At 41.3% G+C, this 16,530-nt stretch overlaps 1 protein-coding gene across 3 annotated transcripts in view; it reads right to left on the bottom strand.

The window, feature by feature from the left end:
* LOC310635350 (uncharacterized protein) overlaps positions 1–16,530 on the bottom strand; it is an 80,374-nt gene that overhangs the window by 13,351 nt on the left and 50,493 nt on the right. Inside the window, exons 1-3 of one of the 3 annotated variants that reach the window (XM_083354190.1) lie at positions 15,390–15,421; positions 3,832–7,126; positions 2,335–2,903 (exon numbers count right to left, since the gene is read on the bottom strand). The gene's annotated coding sequence lies outside the window, so the exon portion shown is untranslated. Of the gene's footprint in view, positions 1–2,334; positions 3,408–3,831; positions 7,127–15,389 lie in introns of those variants that run through there. The other 2 variants (XM_083354191.1, XM_083354192.1) reach the window with 2 other exon arrangements.

Here is a 16,530-nt window from a genome sequence, read left to right as displayed (position 1 = left end):
CTGTCACAAGCCTGGACTGAAATTCGGTTGGTGGAAGACCCCCAGATTCCAACCCAAACCGCAACCCAACCCTCCCCCTTAACCCCTGAAAAAATAACCCCTAAGAAACAGATCAGGGGTCTCTTCCTAACAATAAACCGGAGACCCCAATCCATACCTAGCCATTATCAAGCATACGGCTTAATATGGCTAAAAGATTGGTTAACTCTCAGACATAAAAGACTCTTATATCTAGAAGGACATGATCCACAACTAGGATGGTATGCATTTCTATGGTATGAGAATAATAATAATATATACTTTCAAAATCACTATATAAAAATTATACTATTTTTTGTGTACGAAAAGCTAAAAGCTAAAATCTACTTGAGAATCTCAGGATGGCTTTCAATGATGGAAGCGTTTGTTCACCCAAAAAAAATGGGCATATAAACATACTTTGGATACAGAAGGGAAAGAGCCTTGGTGGAGCAGTGGGCTAATGACTCCTTAAGTAACACCAGCTGCCTGCAATTAGTGCAGGTTCGCGTCCCACCAGGCTCAAGGTTGACTCAGCCTTCCATCCTTCCGAGGTAGGTAAAATGAGGACCCAGATTGTTGGGGGCAATAAGCTGACTTTGTAATAATGCCGCTTGGGGGGGAGGGCGAAAGCCCTAATAAGAAGGCATATACATAGAATGAAGGCTATTGCTAAGCACATTGATTTGTGCTTTAGATTGTAAGCTGCCCTGAGTCTTCGGAGAAGGGTGGGATATAAATGGGATTAAAAAAAAATCTAAATAAGAGCTTGTAAATCAAAAATGGAGGATGAACAAGTGAAAGAAACGATACAGTGGGCAAAAAACTTTGGATATTTTTATTTTAATCCCATTTATATCCCGCCCTTCTCCGAAGACTCAGGGCGCCTTACAATCTAAGCACAAATATAATATAGAATAAGAGAAATGGCAAAATCTTTGGGAAAGAAATTATAAATTGACCATGGCAACTTCTTATAAAAAAAACTGATATAAAATGTTCTACAGATGGCATTTACTATCTGCTAGATTAGCAAAAATGTTTTAAAATATGTCCAGTAATTGTTGGAAATGTAATCAATCAAACACCTGGCACATATTACCCTATGTGGTGGCCTTGTGTTAAAGCAAAAAAAATTAATTGGGAAACATGTAGATTTTAAACTCTTTTTTAATTAGGGATAAGAGCAGAAAAAATTAATAAGCAAATGTATATTTAACATTGCATGTATTAACAGCAGCAGGGACTGTATTTGCTCAGCACTGGAAGAATGAAGAAAGACCATTAGACAAAGAGATAATCAAGAAGATATTGGACTGTGCTGAAATGGACAGACTTACATTGAGGATCAAAGAGAAAGAAGATTCAGAATATTTTCAAACATGGAAATTATTTCATCAATGGTTGGAGAAAAGAGGCAGACACTAAGAATGTAACTTGTATTAATTATTAAGCAAACAAATTGGACCAGACAACATGATGTTTATTAAGCACGAATCAAACGTCCTAATAGAAAACTAGTTTTTAAAAATTGTAAAAAAACAAAACAAAGAATAACACTTGGAAGGGACCTTGGAGGTCTTCTAGTCCAATCCCCTGCTCGGGCAGGAGACACGGTTTCCATTCCTGGCAAATGGCTGTCCAGTCTCCTCTTAAAAACCTCCAGTGATGCAGCACCCACAACTTCTGGAGGGAAGCCATTCCCAAAGAATCAACCTTCGCTTGAAGGAGACTTTTGAAATCTTCCCACCAGCAGAAAAATTGCAGCCCCCAATTTAACAGCCGACTGAAAAGTTGGGGAGGGAAGGAAAATGCAGCAGCCGCAGCAGCTGACCTGCTTCAGCCTAGTTCAGGGGTAGGCAACCTCGGCTCTTTTATGACTCATGGACTTCAACTCCCAGAATTCCTGAGCCAGCACGGCTGGCTCAGGAATTCTGGGAGTTGAAGTCCATGAGTCATAAAAGAGCCGAGGTTGCCTACCCATGGCCTAGTTGCTTCTCTGCTTGGACAGCCCCGCTTGCTCCCGGCTTCTCCTCCGACCTGCCCTCCACTCACCTCCCAGCTGCTGCTTCCATCCTTGGAAGAGCAGAAAAGCCGCTCTGCACACCACCTTCCTCCCGTGAGTTATTCGGAAGAGGAAGTTCCTTTGCCCTTCTCCTCCTCTCATTCTTTCTAGGAATGGAGTACTCTATGTTTTTAACTCCTTTAAATTCAACCTGTGGCTGTCTGCTGAATTACAGTATCCGCTTTCTAGAGATAGATGTTGCCTATTCGATCTATCAGAATAGAGCTGGAAGGGACCTGCCCTCCACTCACCTTCCCGCTGCTGCTTCGACCCTGGAAAGAGCACAAAAGCCACTTTGCACGCCAACTTCCTCCGATGAGTGAGCAGGAAGAGGAGGTTCTTCTGCGCTTCTCACCTCTTCCCATCCTTTCTAGCAATACAGTACTCGATGGTTTTAACTCCTTTAAACTCAAACACAGATGCCGCCTACGGTACTGTCCACTTTCTAGGCACAGATGTTGCCTGTTTGCAAATAGGTGGCGAAAAGCAGGCTCGTCTCGACTCTGCCTGAGGCGTTTGCACGATTTCCCGATTTCTCCATTAGGTCACAGAGAGAAAAATATGCAGCAGGGCCTCGAAAATGGGGGCTAAGAAAGAAATTTTGAATATATGGTAGAAGTAATATTTCTAAAATAAATTTTTAAAAAGAAAACAAAAGGGAATAGAATATCCCACCAAAGCACATGGCCAACTGATCACCAGGCTAACTTGTTTAGAGGGACACCCTTGCACTGCTGTTTTTCGTGCACATCTGGTAGGTTTTGGATGGGGATAGTGGCCATTTCAACTGTTGGATCTGAGCTCTGTTGCATGGAGGAATCTGGAATAAAAGAACTGCAAGATATATTTTACTGATTCCCTTTTCATTCAGGAATTAAAGATGGCCACACAAAGAACTTCCTGCGTAGCGTGCTGTAATTTATGGCGTAAATGTCCCCCCCACTGGACAGTCTACCTACCTATCTACAATGTGATCAAGTACAAGAAAATTGTAACCAGTCTTCTGAATTGTCCTAGTGAAATGAATAAATGTACAATTCTTTGGTTTCTTTTAAATTCAGGATCATTCATCTGCAGACTTTAAATATCAGTTCATTGCTCCAAATATTGTTTGTCTCTTTACTTGTAGGGATTCCTTGGAAAACCTTAAAGAAAACCTGCCTTTCTTTTAAATGATGACATGGTATGTCATGTGTTGTTGTTTTTCCTCTGAGGTTTATTTATTTATTTTTAAGAACTGCTAAGGACCAGATGATTTTACTGTGTCCTGATATGTAAAAACCAAAGAACTCTTTTTTGATATGATCCTATGAGCGCAGATAAATGGATGGCTCTGCCCAAATGGACCCAGGTGACTTTGTGAGCTGAGCTCTTCCGAAGAAGCTGCGACTGGGAGCACAGCCACTTCTCAGAAGCCGCCTGACCATGGATGGAAACTGCAGACTGGTTGGAGAAGGCTGAAGGGGATGTGGATTCCAAAGATTTGGAGTTAAACAGACTCTATGTGTGATGAAGTGGACTTTCTTAAGAAGATTGGGGAATGGACTTATTTTGTTTAACTGGAAAACCATTTTGACTGAACTTTTTTGATAAAATGGATCGACAACAGAGGTTTATAATTTTTGGGAATAAGGCACAATTGTTGGAAAAGTCCTCAATTAAAATCCTAAGGAAAAGTTTTATTATTAAGAATCAAATCAGGATATTTGATTCTGGATGGATCAGAGACAATGATTGGGGTGACTTACCGTAAATAACAAGCCATTATAGTTAAATACAATAGATGTTTAAGAGAGGGCTTTCATGTATAACTTTACTGTTGGTTCATCTGTTCAGCACTTTGCCTTTACACACAATAGATAAAAGACAAATTAAGTGTAAATATAGGTAGAAATTCACAAATTTTGAGCCTGCTTTGCAAGGGTAGGAAACTAATATTTTTACAATATATTTATCAACATTCAACTGATTTACCATATGTAAATTATGTCTTTTTAATAAAAAAAATTTTCTTCTTTGTTTTCCGTATTCTTGTATTCTGTCTTAATTTGCCCAATATTTTTCCTTTAAAAAGTCCCCTTACCAGAAACAATTTCATGTGTCTGCTCTGTACCAATTTTCTAAGCTGCCTCTAAATCTAGAATGATAGCCTCATAGGGTTGGAAAGCACCTCAGGGGTTTTCAGGTTCAACCTACTGCTCAAGGCAGGTGCCTTATATAAACCCAGTCAAATGACTGTCCGGTCTATTATGAAAAACTTCCAGTGATGGAGCATCCACAATGCCAGGAGGCCAGCTATTCCATTGATCAATTGCACTCAATGTCAGAAAATTTCTCCTTACTTCTACATTGGATCCTTCCAGCCACGAACTTCTTGTTCTGCCTTTTGTTGTCCTAGAGTACAGGTAGGCAATCTCGGCTCTTTTATGACTCATGGATTTCAACTCCCAGAATTCCTGAGTCAGCGTCCATGGGTCATAAAAGAGCCGAGGTTGCCTACCCATCCTAGAGAAAAAGTTGATGTCCTCTTCGTGACAGTCCCTCAAATAGTGGAAGACAGCCATCACGCCACCCCCAATCCTTGTCTTCCATGGCTTACCTACCACTCTCAACTGATTGTGTGTGATGTTTTACCAGACTGGAATTATCATTGAAACTTTTGCCACAATCAAGACATTAAAAGGCTTTTTCTCCTGTGTGAAACCTCTGGTGACTCTCCAGGTGGGAATTCTGACTGAAACATTTCCCACAATCAGGACATTCAAAGGGTTTCTCTCCTGTGTGAGTCCTCTGGTGTCTCAGAAGGTTGGAATTGAGAGTAAAACTTTTCCCACAGTCAGGACATTCAAAGGGTTTCTCTCCTGTGTGAGTCCTCTGGTGATTCACGAGGCTGGAATTCTCACTGAAACTTTTCCCACAATCAGGACATTCAAAGGGTTTCTCTCCAGTGTGAGTACTCTGGTGATTCACAAGGCTGGACTTCTCACTGAAACGTTTCCCACAATCAGGACATTCAAATGGTTTCTCTCCTGTGTGAGTCCTCTGGTGTGTCACTAGGTTGGATTTGTGATTGAAACTTTTTCCACAGATAGGACATTCAAAAGGTTTCTCTCCTGTGTGAGTCCTCTGGTGTATCACCAGGTGGGAATTGTGACTGAAACTTTTCCCACATTCAGGACATCCAAAGGGTTTCTCTCTTGTGTGAGTTCTCTGGTGTGTCAGCAGCTGGGAATTCTTACTAAAACATTTCCCACAATCAGGACATTCAAAGGGTTTCTCTCCTGTGTGATTCCTCTGGTGTTTCACAAGGCACGAATTCCGACTGAAAGTTTTCCCACATTCAGGACATTCAAATGGTTTTTCTCCTGTGTGAGTCCTCTGGTGTATCACGAGGTGGGAATTCTGACTGAAACATTCACCACAATGAGAACATTCAAAGGGTTTCTCTCCTGTGTGAGTCCTCTGGTGTCTCAAGAGGTAGGAATTCTGACTGAAACTTTTCCCACAATCAGGACATTCAAAGGATTTCTCTCCTGTGTGAGTCCTCTGGTGTCTCCAGAGGCAAGAATTGTCACTGAAACTTTTCCCACAATCAGGACATTCAAAGGGTTTCTCTCCTGTGTGAGTCCTCTGGTGTTTCACAAGGCTGGTATTCTTACGGAAACTTTTCCCACAATCAAGACATTCAAAGGGTTTCTCTCCTGTATGAATCCTCTGGTGTGTCAGCAAGCTGGAGTTGTGATTGAAACTTTTTCCACAATCAGGACATTCAAAGGGTTTCTCTCCTGTGTGATTCCTCTGGTGTATCACCAGGTGGGAATTCTGACTGAAACATTTCCCACAATCAGGACATTCAAAGGGTTTCTCTCCTGTGTGAGTCCTCTGGTGTCTCCAGAGGCAAGAATTGTCACTGAAACTTTTCCCACATTCAGGACATTCAAAGGGTTTCTCTCCTGTGTGAGTCCTCTGGTGTGTCAAGAGGCAGGAATTGTGACTGAAACTTTTCCCACAATCAGGACATTCAAAGGGTTTCTCTCCTGTGTGAGTCCTCTGGTGTATCACCAAGTTGGACTTCTGACTGAAACCTTTCCCACAGATAGGACATTCAAACGGTTTCTCTCCTGTGTGAATCCTCTGGTGTATCATCAAGTTGGAATTGAGAGCGAAACTTTCTCCACAGTCAGGACATTCAAAGGGTTTCTCTCCTGTGTGAGTTCTCTGGTGTATTACTAGGTGGGAATTATGACTGAAAGTTTTCCCACAGTCATGACATTCAAAGGGTTTCTCTCCTGTGTGAGTGCTCTGGTGTCTCATGATATGGAAATTCCTAATGAAACTGTCACACAATCAGTATAGTCATAGGTTTTCTCCCTCCTGTGAATCCTCTGATATATCACCAAATTGCCATGCTCGCTAAAGCATTTACTGCACTAGAAGTGCTTTTATGGCTTCGCTCTCGTGTGGGTCCTTCTATGAACCACAAGGGAGCTGTTCTGACTAAAGCTTTTGCCACAATCAAATGATTTGTATGGCTTTTCTTCTGGGTGGCTCCTCTTGTGCATAATCAGTTGTGATTTGCAATCTGTGCTTTTCCAACAGTAGACACAAGTACGGAGATGTTCCACAGTTGATATTCTTGAGGAAGTCAAAAATATGGACAATCCCTTGTTTAGTGGTGCTTTCATTCAATCCGTTTTCTTCCTCACAGGGCGAGGCCTGCATGACTCTCTGCTCTACGTTACTTTTCTACTCACTTTTTTCTCCACTGACTTCCAGATATTTCCCTCTTTTACTGAATGAAAAATAATCTCCCTTGACTTTTCATGTAAGGTATTCTTGAATTCTGAATAATCTACTTATTCCAGTTTGAAATCTTTCTTGATTTTCTCTCTTTTTTTCTAAGAGCTGCTGGAGGAGGAGGAGAATTGTGTGTTTTTCTAAAGGAAATGAAAAATATTTTGATTTCTGGCTTGATGTGCTTTTCTTTTCAACCTTGCTTGTTATTCCTATCTGTCCAGAGTGCTCTTCTTCCATTCTTCCTTTCTATAAGATTTAAAGAAAAGCATAACTTTAATTTTTATAAAATGATGAGAGTTGTGAAAAAAGAAAACAAGTATACATTACAATGGAAAAGCAAACATGCCAGAATGATAGAATAATCTCTTACGTTGCTTATGATTCATGTGATACATGGAATACTACCGACATCCATGTTCAAATATCCATTCAATCAAATTCAGTTGTTGGTTTGGATAAAATTTGTTTTAGATAAAATTTCTCAGTCAATTACAAATTCTTAGCAATGCAAAGGGTTATTATCAAATACATCTGGAAGTGATGGGGATAGATTATATAAACAGCGGGGATAGTGAATTAATTGATACAGAACATCCCTGCATCCAGCAATCTAAAAACTATAGGGCTATCAGTGCATGTAACATAGATGTGTTTGTGGAGAAGAATATCAACCTTGCTGCCAAGCAAAATGAAGCTTTTAATAGCAAGTGCCACACAAAGTGCGCTAACCAAATAGGTGGTAAGACAATAGGGGAACTCAGGTACCACAAAGGTTATGTAGAAAACAAACACAGCGTCAGTCATAAAAGACTCAAATGTCTATACACCAATGCACAGAGTATGAACAGCAAACAGGGTGAACTAGAAATTCAGGTTAATGAGGGCAGATATGATATTGACGCCGTTACGGAAACATGGTGGGATGAAACCCACAAAAGGAACACACAGCTAGAAAGATTTAAATTATTTAAAAGAAACAGACCAAATAAAAGAGGAAGTGGAGTTGCTCTCTGTATAAGAAATAACTACATGTCTACAGAAATAGAGCACAACAATGATGAAAACTGTAATCTTGAATGCATTTGGGTCAATATAAAAGGGAGAAAAAATGACATTGCCATAGGTGTATACTATAGGCCACCCAACCAAACAGAGGAAATAGATGAAGTTTTTGCTAGTCAGCTAAGGTATGTAGGAAGCACATCACAATAGTAATGGGGGACTTTAACTACCCTGACATCAACTAGGAGACAAACTCTGCACCAAGTGGAAGATCAAACAGATTCCTGACAAACCTAGCAGACAACTTGTGTCTCCCAAAAAGTAGAGAAGGGAACTAGAGGATTAGCCATCTTGGATCTAATTCTCACTAACAGAGATGAAATGATAGAAGGTATTGAAGCCACAGGAACCTTGGGAGGAAGTGATCATGAAATATTGGAATTCAACATTATGGAAGCACAAGCAATAGAACAGGGTCAAACTAGAATCTTGGACTTCAAGAGAGCTAATTTCAATAAATATTGAGAAGGCTTGGGAAGGATTCCATGGATGAGAATCCTCAAGGGGAAAACAACTCAAGAAGCTTGGGAAATTTTGAAAAGTGAGATAATAAAAGCCCAGTCTAGCACAATACCAACAAAGAGGACAAATAACAGCTCTCAAAAGAAACCAGCATGGCTGCATAAAAAACTCTGACAAACTGAAAGATAAAAGGTACAAGTATAGAAAGGGGAAAGAGGGGCACATAATTAAGTCAGAACATCAGCAAATAGCCCGAGCCTGTAAAGATGAAGTGAGGAAAGGTAAGGCTCATAATGAACTAAGGCTTGCGACCAAAGTCAAAAATAACAAAAAAAGCTTCTTTCAACAAAACAAGAAAAAAGTGAAGGAAGTGATTGGTCCATTAGTGGGTGAAAGTGGCAAGAAGATGACAAGTAATACGGAGAAAGCAGAAGTATTTAACTTGTTTTTTTGAATCTGTCTTTACACTGGGCGCTATCTAACAAAATGAAATTCAATGGTGAAAAAAGTAAGGTTCTACATTTACGCAAGAAAAAAGAAATGTACAGGTATAGTATAGGGCACGGGTCGGCAACCCGCGGCTCCGGAGCCACATGAGGCTCTTTGAGCCGTCTCCTGCGGCTCCCAGCCGCCCGGTGCGCGCGCACCTCTCCGAACTGGCGGAGGTGCGTGCGCATCTCCCCAAAACTTTGGAGAGGTGCGCGCGTACCTCCGCGCGAACGGGCAGCGGCGCCGCTCTTTGAGAAAGCTGCCGCGGCCCGTCTACAAAGCTGCCGAAAGCAGCAGCTTTGCAGATGGGCCGTGGCAGCTTTCCCAAGAAGCGGCACCCATTCCGAGAGGTGCGCGCGCACCTGTCCGAACGACCGTAGGTGCGCACGCACCTCCCCAAACCTTTGGAGAGGTGCGCGCGTACCTCCGTGCGAACGGGCAGTGGTTCTGCTTTTTGGTAAAGCTGCCGCGGCTCATCTGCAAAGCTGCCTCTTTCGGAGAGCAGCGGAGCAGCGGAGCCCTTCCCCCCCCGAGAGATCTCTTTGTCCTTCTTTCATGGGCGCCAACCCTGGGCAGGAGCAGCCTCTGCCCAGCTTCACCAGCAGCTAATTTCTCAACCCGGCTGCACAAGCAGCAGGTTCCCAGCAACTGGTGACCCCGACGTGATTCTGCGGAATACGTCTTCAGCCATCCATTCTCATTCGCCCGACAGTGGCCGCGACTCATCCTCGTCCGTCGCTAGACGCAGGACTTTTAGTATGGGTGGAAAATTCTCTCAACAGCAGACAGCGCATCTGCAGGAGTTGAGGGAATTAATTGATAATGGCAGGAAATTGGCTCCCTAAACCCCCTCCTCCCCCTTTCCGTCCTCCTCCTTCCTCAGATCTCCCTCCGGAGAAGCTTCCTCCCACTTCTTCTCTTTGCCCTGCTGTGTCTGTCCCTCCCTCTGCTCCCAACAAAGAGGAAAAAGCCTCTGAGGTTGTTGCCATTACTATTTCTAAACCCCCTCCTCCCCCCTTCCCTCCTCCTCCTTCTCCAAATCTCCCTCTGGAAAAACTTCCTTCAGCTTCTGCTCCAAAAGCCTCTGAGTTTGTTGCCATTTCTAAACCTCCTCCTCCCTTCCCCCCTCCTCCTTCTTCAGATCTCCCTCCTCCGCCTCCCCGCCCCACTCAAGGGGCACCTTTTGTTCACTCTATGCTTGCAGCTCGTGCCTCCGGGATATTAGATCCAGAGGATTTAGAAGCTTGTGCTGCCTATCCTGTCACTTTTGTACTTCCTCCGGCTGCTGCAGCTCCCACTGCTGCTGCTGGGGGGGCAGCTGCTGCTGCCCCCCCACCACCTCCACCCGCACAACCTGTTTATACTCCTCTGACTCCAAAAACTATTAAGGACATTAAAGCTGCTGTGACTCAATATGGCCTTCATTCTAAATACACTCTCGGCCTGATCACAGGTCTGAATTACCTTGGCACTCATATGACCATCACTGATTATTGTATGCTGTTTGATATGATTTTAACCCCAGCTCAAAACGTTGTTTGGTCAGCGGAGTATGCCAAACAAATCCAAATTTTAGAAGGGAGAGGTCTTCCCCAAAACATAACCAGAGAACAACTATTGGGGGCAGGCCAATTCCTAAATTTGGACAATCAACCTCAAATGGACCAAGCTGGCTTTCCTTTAATTGCACAAGCTGCTATGGCTGCACTCAGGAAAGTTGATGAGTCTGGCAGAACACCCACCCAGACATTTTCTAAGATCCAGCAAGGACCAAACGAAAGTTATCAAGACTTCATCAGTCGTTTGACGACTGCTATAGAAAGACAAATTGACAATGTTCAGGCTCAAAATGAAATTCTGCTCAAATTAGCTTTTGAAAATGCAAACAAAGATTGTCAGAAAGTACTTCAGGCTATCGCTGGGGTTAATGTGGCGGAAATGTTGGAGCAATGCCGCATCGTCGGCACCACCGCCTACTCCATGGAAGCACTGGCATCAGCCATGGTCACTGGCTTTTCTACCCAGGGGGAATTCCAAAAGGGGTCCCGCCTGGGCGGAAATTGCTTTAACTGTGGCAAGCCAGGCCATTTCAAATCTCAATGTAGAGCCCCCGGTGGAGGTGCCTCCAAATTTGGCAATCAATTAGCTAAACCAAAAACGGTGTGCCCCCGCTGCAAAAAGGGGTGAAGCCACTAAACATGTAATTAATCATTGTATTCGGACCTTTGCAGTGCTGGGATGTCCAAAAGAACTCAAAACAGATAATGGCCCTGCCTACAGCAGTCAAGCCATGGCAGAATTTTGCCATCATTGGCAAATAACACACAAATTCGGAATTCCATATAATAGCCAAGGCCAAGCCTTGGTGGAAAGGGCTAACCAAACCTTGAAACATGCATTAGATCATTATAAAAATCAGAACGGGGGAAAACGAAACCCCAACCTCCCAGCAGTGCAAGAAACTCTTAACCTTTGCCTCTACACTCTGAACTTTTCATACTTGACTGGCCAACCCTTAACCACGGCTGCAGAGCGGCATTTTTCATCTCCAGTTGCAGATCAGCCTAAACCCAAAGTGTGGTATCGCCAACTTCCAGACCTAACTTGGAAAGGCCCTGCAGACCTTCTCACCTGGGGCAGAGGCTACGCTGCAGTCCAGCTGCCAGACAAAGTGCTGTGGATCCCAGGTCGCCACGTTCGTCCGTATCATGCCTCCACAAACACAACTGCAGAACCCATTAAAGATGACAGCATGGTTTGTGACTTTTCTCAGCTTTGTTCTAACACCACTGACTGATCCCACTAAAACACAATTCCATCTGAAAGCTTACCCCAGACGTCAAGTTTTGCCGCCTACTCACCCTGCAGTATTCCATTGTGCCTCCACTTCACCAGCTATCCCATCCCGTTCTTTACAATGGCTCACACCTTTGACATTGCTTCCAGTCAAAAATGACTCTTTTCACACTGTTTTTGCCCCATCGCATGGACCCAGAAGGAACAACCTGTTGTTAACAACAAGTCTATGGTCATTTACCATCATCATCCATGTCACCACTAATACTCAGACTGAGGGACAATGTGAACTCTGTATGGTTACCACCAAGCTAGGTACAACAATAACCAAAACATTGATTTTTCTTGCTCAATTACCCATTTAGCAAAAGAAAGTGCTAAATCAAGAACTTACATCATGCAAAATCGATTGGCCCTGGATTATCTCTTAGCAAAAGAAGGGGGGTATGTGGAAAATTTAATCTCACAAATTGCTGCATCGAAATTGGTAACAGTGGAAGGGTAATTCAGGAGATCACAGAAAAAATGATTAAGGTAGCTCATGTTCCTGTCCAAACTTGGAATAGTTTCAACTTTCAGGAATTATCTGGCTCCTGGTTTCCCAAACTACCTGGTTTACAAGCTATTGCATCCTTAATTGGTATGATTGCATTAGGATGCATTATTTTACCTTGTGTCTTGCCTATTTTATCAGAAGTATTACTAACAGTATTTCCTTGATAGCTGAACAGAGAGCTGTTAAACAAATTAATTCTTTATGGCACAGTAAGTATCAATCCCTTCCCCAGGAGGATCCAGAAGAGCCAAATGCTCAATTTGAACTAGAGACTCCTTTGTCTCCTAAAGAGGAAAATAAAAATGCCTTTTGGGCTCGTTCGCCTCTTGACTCTCCCGAGGGTGCATCTCTAAAGAACCCATCCCTCCTCAACTTTGAAGCGAAACATACAGATTCTGCATTTAAAACAAAAACTGAGGAGATGTTGGAATAACCATGATCTCTGTTCCTATACATGAAGCTGGCTAGTACTTTTCTACCATGGAAAGTCTTCAGTGAACCATGTATAAGGAAGTAAACCAAGAAACCTAGTAAACAAAGAAACCTAGGAGAGATGTCATTGGCTACAGCCAGATAAGGGCATAATCACAGAATTCCTTCACACCATTGGCTATTCCATATAAGGCAAATTCTGACGCCTCCTGCAAGTGATTGGTCATTACTGTATTTGAATCTACCATTAACACCAATGTCCTTTCAGGATGGTTTAGTAGAACACATGTGTAACCATGATTGGTCTATTTGAACAATAATAAAATATGATTGGTTGCTTTTACTATAAATAAACAAGGTCCACTGCTCCTCGTGGTTGAGAGTGCATCCCAGGAGCAGCGGAGCCCTTCCCCCGAGAGATCTCTGTGTCCTTCTTTCATGGGCGCCAACCCTGGGCAGGAGCAGCCTCTGCCCAGCTTCACCAGCAGCTAATTTCTCAACCCGGCTGCACAAGCAGCAGGTTCCCACAATTTTGCGCATGCGTAAAATGTTTTTTGCGCATGCACGTGCATGTACGCGTGCATGCGCGTGCATGTACGCACGCACGCAGCTCCCACTTTTTTTTATGTGTGATGGAACCGGTTCCCACTGGCTCTTTTCCTTTTTCAGGTTGCCGACCCCTGGTATAGGGGGTACCTTGCTCAATAGTAGTAACTGTGAGAGTGATCTCGGAGTCCTAGTAGTCAATCACTTTAATATGAGCCAGCAGTGTGCTGCAGCTGCCAAAAAAGCCAACACAGTGCTAGGCTGCATTAACAGAGGGATAGAATCAAGATCAAGTGAAGTATTAATACCACTTTACAATGCCTTGGTAAGGCCACACTTGGAATAATGCATCCAGTTTTGGTCACCATGATGTAAAAAAGATGTTGAGACACTAGAAAGAGTACAGAGAAGAGCAACAAAGATGATTAGGGGGCTGGAGGCTAAAACATATAGGGAACGGTTGCTGGAATTGGGTATGTGTAGTTTAACGAAGAGAAGGGTGAGGGGTGACATGATAGCAGTGTTCCAATATCTCAGGGGCTGCCATAAAGAGGAGGGAGTCAAGCTATTTTCCAAAGCGCCTGAAAGGAGGACAAGAAGCAACGGATGGAAACTAATCAAGGAGAGAAGCAACCCAAAAACTAAGGAGAAACTTCCTGACAGTTAGAACAATTAACCAGTAGAACAACCTGCCCCCAGAAGCGGAGAATGCTGCAACACTGGAAGATTTTAAGAAGAGACTGGACAGCCATTTGTCTGAAATGGTATAGGGTTTCCTGCCTGAGCAAGAGGTTGGACTAGATGACCTCCATGATCACTTCCAACATCATCATCATCATCATCATTATTATTACTATTATTATTATTATTATTATTATTATTATTATTATTATTATTATTATTATTATTCCAGATATATGCATACAGAGAGAAATACAGATACAGATACACACTCCTACAAAAGTACATATGAAGCAAATCTATGTCTTTCAAGCCTGTAAAAATATCCCAAAATAGTTTACAGTAAAAACTTTTCACCTAATTTTAGAGATGTGGCGGCTTTAACTGATGAATAACAGAATAACAGAGTTGGAAGGGACCTTGAAGGAAGAATTTTAATGGTGGAAATGACGATATATTAAAAAACGATGTTAATAATAGCAATATATGCATCAAACAATAAACAAGAAATATTTTATCTAAACCAAACAGGAAAATATTGGAAATGGAATATCAAAATATTTGTTTAGTAGGAGGCTTTAACGCAATTGTGAATTAAAAATAAATTACAAAAGTAGTAAAATAGGGGGAAAAGGAAGAAAGAGATTACTTAAGGTGTTTGTTAAAATGGCAGAAGAAATCTGCGTATAGAATGTCTGGAAAGAAATGAGCCCCAAAAAGACTCAGTATACATTTTATTCAAATAGACACAAATCATGGTCTAGAATTGATACGATATGGATGTCCCCTAAATTAAGAACTAATATTCGTGAGGTTGAGATAGAACCCAATATTTGGGCTGACCATAATCCGAGGAAGCTGAGTTGGACAGGAGTAAAGAAGAAATCAAGGTGGACATTGAATCAACTCTTATTAAATAAAAAAGAAGACACTTCAGTACACATGGGATACACCCAAAGCATACTTCAGATGATTAGCTATAATTTATGCGGCTGAAAAGAATACAGAGAAAAAGCCACATTGTAAAACGCTAAGGAAAGAGTTTTAAAAATCGGAGCTAGAGCTTCAAAACCATCCACAAAAAACCTCTTAAAAGACAAATGGAGATAATTAAACATAAGCTAAACCTAACAGAGTCAGAAGAATTGGCTCAACAATTGAAAAGGGCAAAACAATGTTTTTTTAAAAATGCAAATAAACCAGGAAGACGGTTTATAAAAATTGAAAAAGTTGATAAACAAATTGCAAGATGAGAAGGGAGATGTGTAACTCCAAAATGAGGCAATAAAAATAGTTAAAGAATATTGTAAAAAATTATAGACAAATAATAAATAAATGCTTTCAAGATATATTAAGCTAACAGCAAGATGTGCAACGATAAAACATAACTACATAAAATTATTAATCAATTAAAATTAGATCTAGAAAAATGGAAAAATGTACAACTATCAGGAAGAATAGCTACTGTGAAAATGAATAGTTTACCAAAACTGCTCTTCTTGTTCCAAACAGCACCTATAAAAGTAGAGAAGAAATTTTTTGATGATTTAAATACTTTGATTTTGAAATTTATTTGCCAAATAAAGAAAGCTAGAATTAAACTGAAAATGCTACAAGAATCCAAAGAAAATGGAGGATATGGATTACCAGACTGGGTCTTATATTATCAAGCATGCATCTTAATATCGCTAAAAAATGGATAATTCTCAGACATAAAAGACTGTTATATCTAGAAGCACATGATCCGCAACATGGATGGCATGCATTTCTATTCTATGAGAAGAATAAGATTCATAGATAATTTCAAAATCATTATATAAGAAATACACTACTTCTTGTGTGGAAAAAGCTAAAAGCAAAAATCTACTTCAGAATCCCGGGATGGCTTTCAATGATGGCTTTCAGATTTCTAGAGAAATATGAAAAAAAATTGACATATAAAGATATTTTGGATACCGAAGGGAAATTAAAATCTAGGAGGAGTTTGTAGACCAGGGTACTGAATTATCATGGTGGTCTCAATTGCAAATGCAATCGAGCTATGATAAAGATGCGAAAATGTATGGTTTTTTTATAAAGAACAATGTTTGATCAGACACTATTGACCTCTGATAAAAAACTGATTACCAAACTATATAACTTTCTATTAAATTCAAAAATCGAGGATGAACAAGTGAAAGAAACAATGATAAAGTGGGCAAAATTTTTTGGATAGAATATAGAATTACAGAAATGGTAGAATCTTTTAAGAAAAAAAATCTTAAAGAAAAGGCGATTGTGAATATATGGTAGAAGAAATATTTCTGAAATACATTTTTAAAAGGAAACAAAAGGGAAGAATAGAATAGCCCACCAAAGCACATGGCCGACTGATCACCAGGCTAACCTGTTTAGAGGGACACCCTGCACTGCTGTTTTTAATGTACATCTCGTAGGTTTTGGATGACGATAGTGGCCCTTTCAGCTATTGCACCTGAGCTCTGTTGCATGGAGGAATGTGGAATAAAAGAACTGCAGAGTATATTTTAATGATTCTCTTTTCATTCAGGAACTCAAGATGGCATACAAAGAATGTCCTTTGTACCAGGCTGTAATTTATAGTCTAAATGTGCCCCCCCCTCCCCAG

Source organism: Vipera ursinii (assembly GCF_947247035.1).
Source record: "Vipera ursinii genome assembly, chromosome: 2".
Taxonomy (NCBI): Eukaryota; Metazoa; Chordata; class Lepidosauria; order Squamata; family Viperidae; genus Vipera; species Vipera ursinii.
This window is presented reverse-complemented; position numbering and strand designations above follow the sequence as displayed.